Raw genomic sequence first — 9,925 nt, forward strand, 5'->3', positions numbered from 1 at the left:
GCTATAAGACAAGCAAATGGCACCACTGAGTGCTGGCCATGCACACACTCTAGTCAGGCCAGACTACCCAGACTGGCTGGGATCTGAGCCTGACCTGGACCCTGTAGGTCACTCTTACTTCATTGTGTTCTATTTTGTTCCATATGTACTTGTTTCACTGTTTTGTAATTAGGGCAAGGTGAGAGGTTCACTTAGTCTAAAAATGTGTAACCGCACCACAAACTGTCATACTCAGATATTTTTATTCCTCTGAACATATACCTAATTTCCACCTACAATTATTTTAAAGGCAGACAGTAAGTCAGCTGAAAAGACAGGTGGGGCTTGGGACTGAGGACTGCCACCACCCTTGGGCATGGCTCTTATGAGTGAGTTGCTCAATAGTGGTGGGCAGGACCTTCTAGTGAGTCTTCTCTAGGAAGGCTTTGCAGCACCTGAAGCATTGCCAGTACATCACCTTGAAGTCAGAATCATTGCTATAATAGGGCTCTCCAATAATGAGATGTTTCTGTGGATTATAGCTCCCAAGCAGCCCAATTTTATCTTTGCAGTTTTTAACTTGATTATTTTTCTATTCAAATCTCTCAGATTGCTTTCTTCCATACAAAGTATATAATCAAATGTGGCAAAGTCTTCTCTTGTAATCTGTCTTGCCTTATGGGCTGTGCTAATGCCGTGATTTTTTAAGCAGCTGACAGATCTTGGGTCTGGGGGGCTGGCCTATGTTCTAGTCAGAAACAGCATTGCTGTCCATAGCCCAATTATCTGAAACATTTTCATCAGTTGCCAAATTTCTGAAAACAGCGTCTGCAATGGGTGACAGACAAATGTTACCAAGACATGTGAACAACACTGACTTGGACCCAACCTCTGCCATCTTTCAGCACCTATTGTTTAGATTCTTAGTTGAGGTCATCCTTGGTACAATCTTGGGAAGATTGTACCACCATAATAGATAGGCTTGTTTATTTGAAGAACTTGTTCCTTTGAATTGGGTTTCATATTTTCTTCATTTCTCAAAAACCTGTTTATTGTGTTCTTTCTCTTGTTCTTTTCAACCACTCTCTCTTAAAAATAAACCCACAAAACCACAAAATGGAAGTCAAAACAAACCAGCAAAAGATCAAATATAAAAAAAGTTGTCAAAGGAAAACAAAAATTCTACACATGTGCATGCATGCAGGCACACATACTTCTACACAAATGAAAAAGATAAGAAAATAAACAAACAAAAACCACCACCTATACAGTTTGCTTTGTACTGGAAAACTATTCTTAGGAATGTGGCCTGACCTGGAGTAGAGTTGATATACTTACTGATGCTCCATTGAAGAAGACTGATGTTGGATGGTATCAGTTGCAATACCTTTTTGGTTCGATGTATAATGTGGTGTTTATGTCCACCTCTCATTATAGGGATCACTTCTGATTTGAACTTGTTCAGATTTTGTGCATGCTGCCACAGTCTCTGTGATGTCATATATGCATCAGTCCTGTTGTGTGCAGAAGACACTGTTTCCTTGGAGTCATCCACTTCCCATGTGTCTTACAAACTTTCTATGTACTTTAGATCCTTGAACTTTGAAGGGAATGGTTTGGTAAAGATATTTCACTTCTGAGCTAGTCTTCCAAAGTCTCACTTTCTGCCTATTTTCCAGTTGTTGGCATCTGAAATTTCTGTCTACTTCAAGAAGCAACTTCTCTACGGAGGGCTGAATAAATCACTGTTGTATGGGTATACCAATATGTCATTTTATTGATAATTTCATTGGGAAGAATGATAGTATTAGGTTTCCCCAAGGTCCATGCCCTATGAAGTCATACTGCTTCTCCTACTCGAAGACACTGACACTCCTACTTTGGAAGCATTTGCCACTACATTGGAATTTTCTTAGAGTCTTTTGATTCCAGATCTTTAGGTTTAATCAGGAACTGTATACAACTGTTTCTTTGGGCATTTGGCTTCCATATGGCAGATCATTGGATTGCTCAACCATTATGCTATATTGTCAGCTTTTCAAGCTAAATCTCATTCTAGATATCAGCATATACTCTGTTTTACAGGAGAGCAACAAACACACTTCACTTGAAGTTCAGCTCACTGGAGTATTTACTATATATACCCCCTCACATGCCAACAAGAACTTATAGTCATGCCTATGGCTATAACAATCCATTTCCAGTCATCTGGAAGCAAAAATGTCCCAAATAATGAACTGCCATTTATAGAGGATAAAAAAGAAAACCAAAAAAATGATAAGAAAGGTGATAATAATATTGCAAAAATGAAGATCAAGAAAAGCCAAAAACTCTCAGCCTGAGATATATGTAATAATAATAATAATTAGAAAGTACATTCTTTTTCATTTTTCCTCATTAAAGGAAAAATGTTAACATTTAAATGGAAAAGTTAGCACTTGCTGTTGGTAAAAACACATTCAATATAAATGAGAGTTGGAATTGTTAGAGTGTAAGCCCATTATATTTCATATTCTACTACAAATTTTAAACTCTGAAAGACTAAATTACATAGTAGGTAAAATACAGAATTAACACCATTAAAATAAGAAAAGATACAAAAAATTAGGCAAAGGCATTTGCAAGTTTATGATCATATATATGTATATATATACATATTTTTAAGATATATGTAAGTATGAATGCACGCATGTCTATGAACATTTTAGAAACACCAAGATGCACACACAATAATATGTATTATGTATGTATGTATATATGTATGTATGTATGTATGTATGTATGTATGTATGTATCATCTGCATATCAGAGATCTTGATTCAGGGTTTTAATGATTTTCTAGAGTCTATTATCAAAAGAACAGCATTGAGGCACCTGCATAACAATGTGGTGATGATAAGGCACAAGTAAAATCTCATTAAATATGTAACACCAGACTAGCTCAATTGTCTTTTTCTTTACATGATTATGACATGGTTATGGTTTACTCTGAGTTTAAACTCAGAGAAGAGCTGAAAAAAACATCATTTTCAGCAAGCCGATTGACAGAGCTTCACATGACAACTTGCTGTATAGAATGGAGAAATATTTGCAGCATGGCAAACTGGGTCAATTCACAACACCAAAGAGCAATCTACAGGGCTCAAGTTCAAGTCATTTTGACATTTTCCATGGTTTTTCACTGACTCTTTCCATTGTCATGTTGCTATGTATTAAATGCAAACTCTGATAAGATCCTTATTAAATCTGTGCAGACATGAAGTTAAAAAATAACAGATATGGTGCCTACAAGCTCTGTATTCTTAATGATAATTTCAGGTTAGAAAGATGGACCAAATTTAAAAGTTTAAAATAAAAAATAAAATATCATGATGGGTGGACAAAAGTGCATGAAAAATGAGGAAGAGGAAGAAAAAGTACAAATGACAGATTTGTTAATCTACTGAGGAGAGAACAGAAATGTTCAGTAGGAGAATGTAATGAACACTATAACCCTAGTATGTTAATTTATGCTAATCAAAAAAAAAAAAAAAAACAAATGCTCACTCAAAGTTGGCTATTCAAATTATAAAGATTGTCAAGATCTGTAAACTCTCGGCATATTCTAAATACTTTCTTTCAAAGATAATGGATTACAATCAGTGAAAACCTGAGTCAGAGAAAGAATTATAGCCTATGCCTTGGTCCCTGAAAAGTTTATTGTGGATGAACCATGCTGTCATTAAAGCCAGAGTATCACCATGCATTCAGTTGTTAGATTTACCACACTGACAGGGAATGATGCTGGCCAGACCAGCTATCAGAGATGGAACCTGAGAATCCTCTAGTTGACACCAACCTAACTCGCGATCTGATTGTGACCACATGTAAGATCTCTAGCAATAACTGCTCAGCTTAATCTGTCCATTCCTGAAACATGAGAAGTAATAATTAGACACATATTTTGAGAGTGATTTACAGAGATAACTGGAATGAGGAAAAATTAGATTCAGTTTCTGAGTACATTGTTAGAACTATGATCTATGTATGATGTGAATGGCTGGGAGGGGATCTTTTCCCCGTTTCTCTTATTTTAGGTGATAAAACACTTAGAATATGTTACTGCACTTGAACATCTGTGCTAGATTTACCAAGTTTACTTAAAAATTTTCTCCAGAAGAGAAGAAAATGATAATTATTGTAAACATTTTGTAAAAGAAATGCCAAGCAACTTAGAACACTTAGTTCAGAAAAAGAGTAAACACAAACACAATACAATTCATTCATGCATATTGACCAAATGACTTTCTTACAGGTGTTGATATGAGTCAGCAAGAATGGTCCAGTTAGCAGCCAGGCTCATGGCATTCTACCACTTCATACTAAAAGATTTTTGGGGAGGCAGAGCCAATAACTTCAGATGTGTACACAATGGGGAGTCCATCAGGCTTCATTTGAGAGTGTTATTTCATAATCCCACAGACAGATATAGAAATAGCCACAAAGTGAACATTTATGAAAAGGGTAGGCATCTGAAGGGAGGAGGTATTTTTAATGAAGACAAAAGGGATTTAAGAGAGGATGGATCTGAGAATAATCAGGATTCTTCATGTATGTGTATGAAATGGTCAAAGAAAAAACCTTACTAATAAAAATGTTTGACATTACTTCATAATTTAAAAGCTGTGAGATGACTCAGAAAAGTACCGCTGTATTTATGTAGGATAGTGTCTTGATAAAATTTATTAATTTCTAAGCTAATTAAAAATTAATAAAAACACTGATGAGAACAAAAAAAAAAGTTTGCCCTTATTATTTTGTTAATTTAGTTAGGAGTAGATTTTCATCTGTCTATCATAGTATGAAGCATGATTTGCATATGGAGTAGGGATTAATCTTTCCAGCTCACTGTGCTCCATTTTCATCCAGTGTTGTCTTCAGTATAAAAAAAAAATGAACACAAATCAAATACATTATTCTTTTAGAAGTTCTGAAATAAGTTTTAATGAGCAATAGCACATTTTTCTTAATCAATTCTAGTAATAATTACATCCTCTAATTTTGGAATAAAATATTTTAAAATAGAATCTTTTCAATAAGATGGTGTCTGATAAACTGTGAAAACTTAGAGAACTAGAAAAACTATGTTAGAGGTAAAATTTTTCATTGCAGTAATAAAAGGGGAAACGTGGGACGAATTATAGTTACAACTCTATTCTGGCAAAAATAAAAACAAAGCAAAGAGAGATAAGAAACAAAGATGAGAAAACAAAAATAATACTCCAAACCTTTTCATACAGAAATGTATTTGAAACTGGTTGAATGTTCACATAGTCTACAGTTATATTCAGGAATTTTGCAATGTTCTGCCAATTAAAATAAAACATCTGCTTCAGTGCAAGCATATAAAGAGTTTAGCAGTTGGTACCTCCCTCCTTACATCAAGACAATAGCTGAACAAACTAAAAACTGACTTTTTGAAGCTCATCAGAGAATTGAGATCACAGCACAAACTCTCATTGAACTCTGAAGAAACTGGTGTCTTAGTCCTTATGCTATAAAAAACACAATAAGCAGTGTCTTAAAAACAAAGTGATTAATTTGTCATAGAGCTGGCATCTGGTAGTCTGGGATTCAGACACTGGAAGATTTGGTGTCTGATCAGTTTGCTGACTCAAAATGCCACCTATTAACTTATCCTGTTGAAGTAGCTATGGTGATGCCATCTTGTCCTGACTTTATTTCCTGTCTGCTTAGACACTACTCAGCTCTCAACCCACTTCACAATAGCCACATCTGCTTTGCTAACACATTTGGGATTATCTGTGACCTAGCTGTGGTACAGATATAACAGTCAAAATAATACATGTCTCTACAAACTGAGCACAAAGTAAAATAACTGGTCAATGTATAAATCAAAAGTATTGATCACATTGTGTCTGAACAAAGCATTGTGTTCTCGTGGAAAAGATGTTACAAGATTAGTCTGACCCATACTTCTGGTCTTTGTGGTCTTTTGCTCTAGCATCAATAATCTCTCTAACACACTAACCCACTCTTGGTCAACAATAAAGGAACATTATACTCTTTATTGGCTTTATATAAGGTAGTCTATAGCTTTCTTGTATGGAATATTTATTTCACTTAGCAGGAAGGAGAAAGGCACACCCAGAACCTCTTTTGTAAGAGTAACATTCTCACTGAAGAGAGTCCAACTATTATGACCAAGAAAATTCCACAAGATCTCAACCTACAAATATCATCATGCTTTGTATTAGGTTTTAAGAGATGATATGTTGTAGTGATAATCATGGAGACCTGCCCTTTTCTAAACAAAAACAGAGAAGTGGATTGGGGTGTTGGAACAGAGGGGCTGTTGGGGGGATGGACTGAGAGGAGAGGATTGTGGGGGAATGGTAGCTGGTGTGTAAAATAAATAATAAATAAACATAACTTTATTTGAAAAAGAGAGAGATGGTATTTTAGGGGATTTTCACAGTCCATATTAACTACTCAATAAAAGAGTGTGAGTCATGAACCCCTAACCTAAAAGAGAAGATGGTGAAGCTAAAAGATGGCAAGAAAAGCCACTTTGCAAATTAATCAATGTCGTCCCATTTCAGCAGGAAGTAATCTTAATATGACTACGCCCCCTTTCCCTACCCTTGGAATTTTGGGATAATAGTCATCGTCTTTGGGTTGGTTTTAGTTATTTGGGATTGGGTGATGCTTACACTCGGGTTTATCTTTTAGACAGGAATAGGGAATGGTTGGTAAAGGTATGGTTTAGATGGGATATAGGTAGATTAGCCTATTTTCTTGAGAATTTGAGTAAGAATGAGATAGTATTTTACAGCTTACATTGTTGTGTATTCATATGTGGTAAGCTATGTAAAATTAAGTTTATATTTTGTTATATTGTGTTAAATGTTTCCACTTATAATATTTTATGCACATTATTTTTTACCATATTCTATGTATGTATACTTTTCCTGTATTCAAGACATTTTGTATATTGATACAATTTGGGATATTTATCTTGCTGCCCTTTATAGTTCTACCTCTTGTCTTGACACTTATACTCTACCTCTATTTTAGGGATTTACATGTAGGTATATGTAAATAGTTATATTGTTTAAGTATTTGTTCCTGCTTTACTCAGGAAAGTTTTAATCAGTCTTTTTAGCTAAGTTCCCGAGTATTACAGATTATCTTCACTCACATTTCCTGTACCTATGAGATTAGTCAGATATAGATGCTTAATCTTCAATCACTTCATAGACATGCAGAACATGGCATTTAAATGTTTTAATATTAGTACTCCATTGACATGAGACACTGTTGCTCCTGACAGCACCGTGCACTTTCCCGAAAATATGTTGGACACTGTTGTTGCTCCTGCTGGAGTTCAATCTCGCCTCAGCTAATGGCCTGTTGGGCATAGAATTGCCCCCACCTTGACCACTGATTTGGACATGCAGTCCTATGTGCTTGCAGGAGACCAATATAGAAGATTTCTGGAACTTGCCAAGTCAGGGTAAGACAGCCATTCTATTTCCCTGCTGTTGTTGTGGTCTGTCAAGTTCTCTTGGCCTTAGCCAAATCTGGGTGTACCAACGTCACTGTGAGACCTAGGGTGCCTGTTCAGGTGGCTTGTTGTTTCTGTCCTTGCTGCACCTTTTGGAAGTTGTCCATCCGCATTTCCTGTCTACTCTAGTATTGTTAATTTCCTTCTCAGGTCTTGATGAGGTTAAAGATTAAACTATCACAACTATTATTCTCTCTTCCTAGTTAGATATATTAGGTACTAGACTTACGTTTTCCAGCTTAGGACAACTCTATTGTAAACTCCATTATGCCCTCACCCTAGGACTAGATATGTAGGTCATTTTGTTCTCGATTTTCCTTTTCTTAGAGCACACTTGTTATTCACTGTTTTGTATATAGTTTTGTATTAAGCCTAAATCTTTTCTTTAGACTAAAAGGGGAATTGTAGGGAGATAGTTCTGTGGCACTGACCACGCCCATTGGGGGTGGAGCCATGGGCGGAGTGACCTGTGGAAGGAGGTCGGAGGGGGCCAGGAAAGGCTCTCTTTCTGGTGTGACTGGGACAGGAGAGGATCGGGTTGCATTTCCTGGTGTTCATCTGTCTAGGTTGTAAGTTATTTCTCCCTGAATAAACATCTATTCGGCCTATTTGTTTATCCTGATCCTTATTTACCGCGATAGATGACAAACTTCAAAAAAAAAAAAAAGATAATCAAGGAAAATTATATACAACAAAAAGAAAAACTATGTGATCACATTAAAAAGACACGGGCTGTTTTAACTACTTCTATGTTCTAAAATATAATAATGTATATTTATGTGAGCATTTCACAGAAAACCATAAGCTCCTCAAACTGACATAGAAGAAAGGAACAATCATTGAAATTATAGTTTTCTTATTGTTTGAGAACATCATGGATTTAAGCAAAATATTTTGATCAAAACTTCACCATGACTCCTCTAACTCCTCTCAGGTCACATCAACATTTTCCCTTTCCAACTCCATGTAATCAATGTGTAACCAACTAAGTGTAATTAATGTTGTACCAATTTGTATGTGAATGAACAACCCACCAGGAACAATAACAATAAAACTGGATATGAGTCTCTCAGCAGCCATCAAATGCAAATTGTTCCTCCATTGGGGGAGGGAGGGTTCTTGAGACCCTTCCTCAGAAAAGGAAAAACTCAGTAAACTTTATGTATTAAAGGAATAGAAAGGATAATTTATAATTTTTCAAAAATGAAATTACCTGGATGTCAGTCTTCACTGGTAAATGAATTTAATGAAGAGATAACACTAAATCTACAATCTCTTCCAGAAAATAAATCAACAGCAATGCATTCCAATTAATTATGTGATGCTATGATAACCCATATATGGAAATAACAAAGGAAAAGGAAATCCTAAGCATTAGCTTACTTTGGTTATATTTAAGGAACAAATCTATAAAATATTAACAAATATAATTTAATGATATAAAGTGCATTATAATCCAACCAAATAGAACTTAGTATACATTTGGGTATTTTTTGTTTGTTCGTTTTTTTTTTTTTTTTTTTTTTTCTTTTCTTCTTTTTTTTTTTTTTTTTGAGACAGGGTTTCTCTGTGTTATGTTTGGAGCCTGTCCTGGAACTAGCTCAGAGATCTGACTGACTCTTCCTCTCATGTGCTGGGATTAAAGGCATTCACCACCAATGCCGAGCTTAGGGTAAGACTTGGAAGAAAATCTCAAAGAAGGAAATTTATGATTTATATGATTATTTCCATAAAATAGCATTTAACAAAAATGGAAAAAATGTTCATGTAAAAATATCAACTGAGTAGAAATGAAAAATTTGCTCAACTTGATAGTGAACAGATACAAAATCATAGAGCTAACGCAGTGCTTATTGTTGGAAACATAGATGCTTTTTTTCTGAAATTCAAGACTGGGACTAGGGCATTGGAGTCCCCTCTTAGCTCCATCATCCACCTTCACACTGGAAACATTCCCTTGTTTAAGGAAAAAAAATGAAAAAATTGCGGTATAAAGCTTGCAAAGACACTGACCAACTCTATTCATAGATGACAATTATATTAGTAGGAAATCCCAAGTATGGAAGAGAACATCTCCAAGAATTAATAATCAAGTTAAATGAGTTTATAGAATATAAGAAGTTATGAAAAATAAACCCATTCACCTGCACATGTGGTAGCAATGCACAAATAGACTATAAAACACAAAAATATGCCATTTAATGCAAACAGTTTAAAAATGAGCTGCAATTATGGAAAAATTTTAAACACTTAAATAGCCTATTTTTATAAAAATAAAAAGTCTCAACGATGATTCAAGTTAGTACACACCTTAAATTGGAATAGCTCAATTTACAAACATGTTGGTTATTTCTCCCTGAAGCAATCCCAGCTAGAATA

At 35.2% G+C, this 9,925-nt stretch overlaps 1 pseudogene; it reads right to left on the reverse strand.

Moving 5' to 3' along the window:
• Positions 1-253: 253 nt before the first annotated feature.
• LOC127220814 (low molecular weight phosphotyrosine protein phosphatase-like) lies at positions 254-877 on the reverse strand (annotated as a pseudogene).
• Positions 878-9,925: the final 9,048 nt, after the last annotated feature.

Source organism: Phodopus roborovskii, unplaced genomic scaffold (assembly GCF_943737965.1).
Source record: "Phodopus roborovskii unplaced genomic scaffold, PHOROB, whole genome shotgun sequence".
NCBI lineage: Eukaryota > Metazoa > Chordata > Mammalia > Rodentia > Cricetidae > Phodopus > Phodopus roborovskii.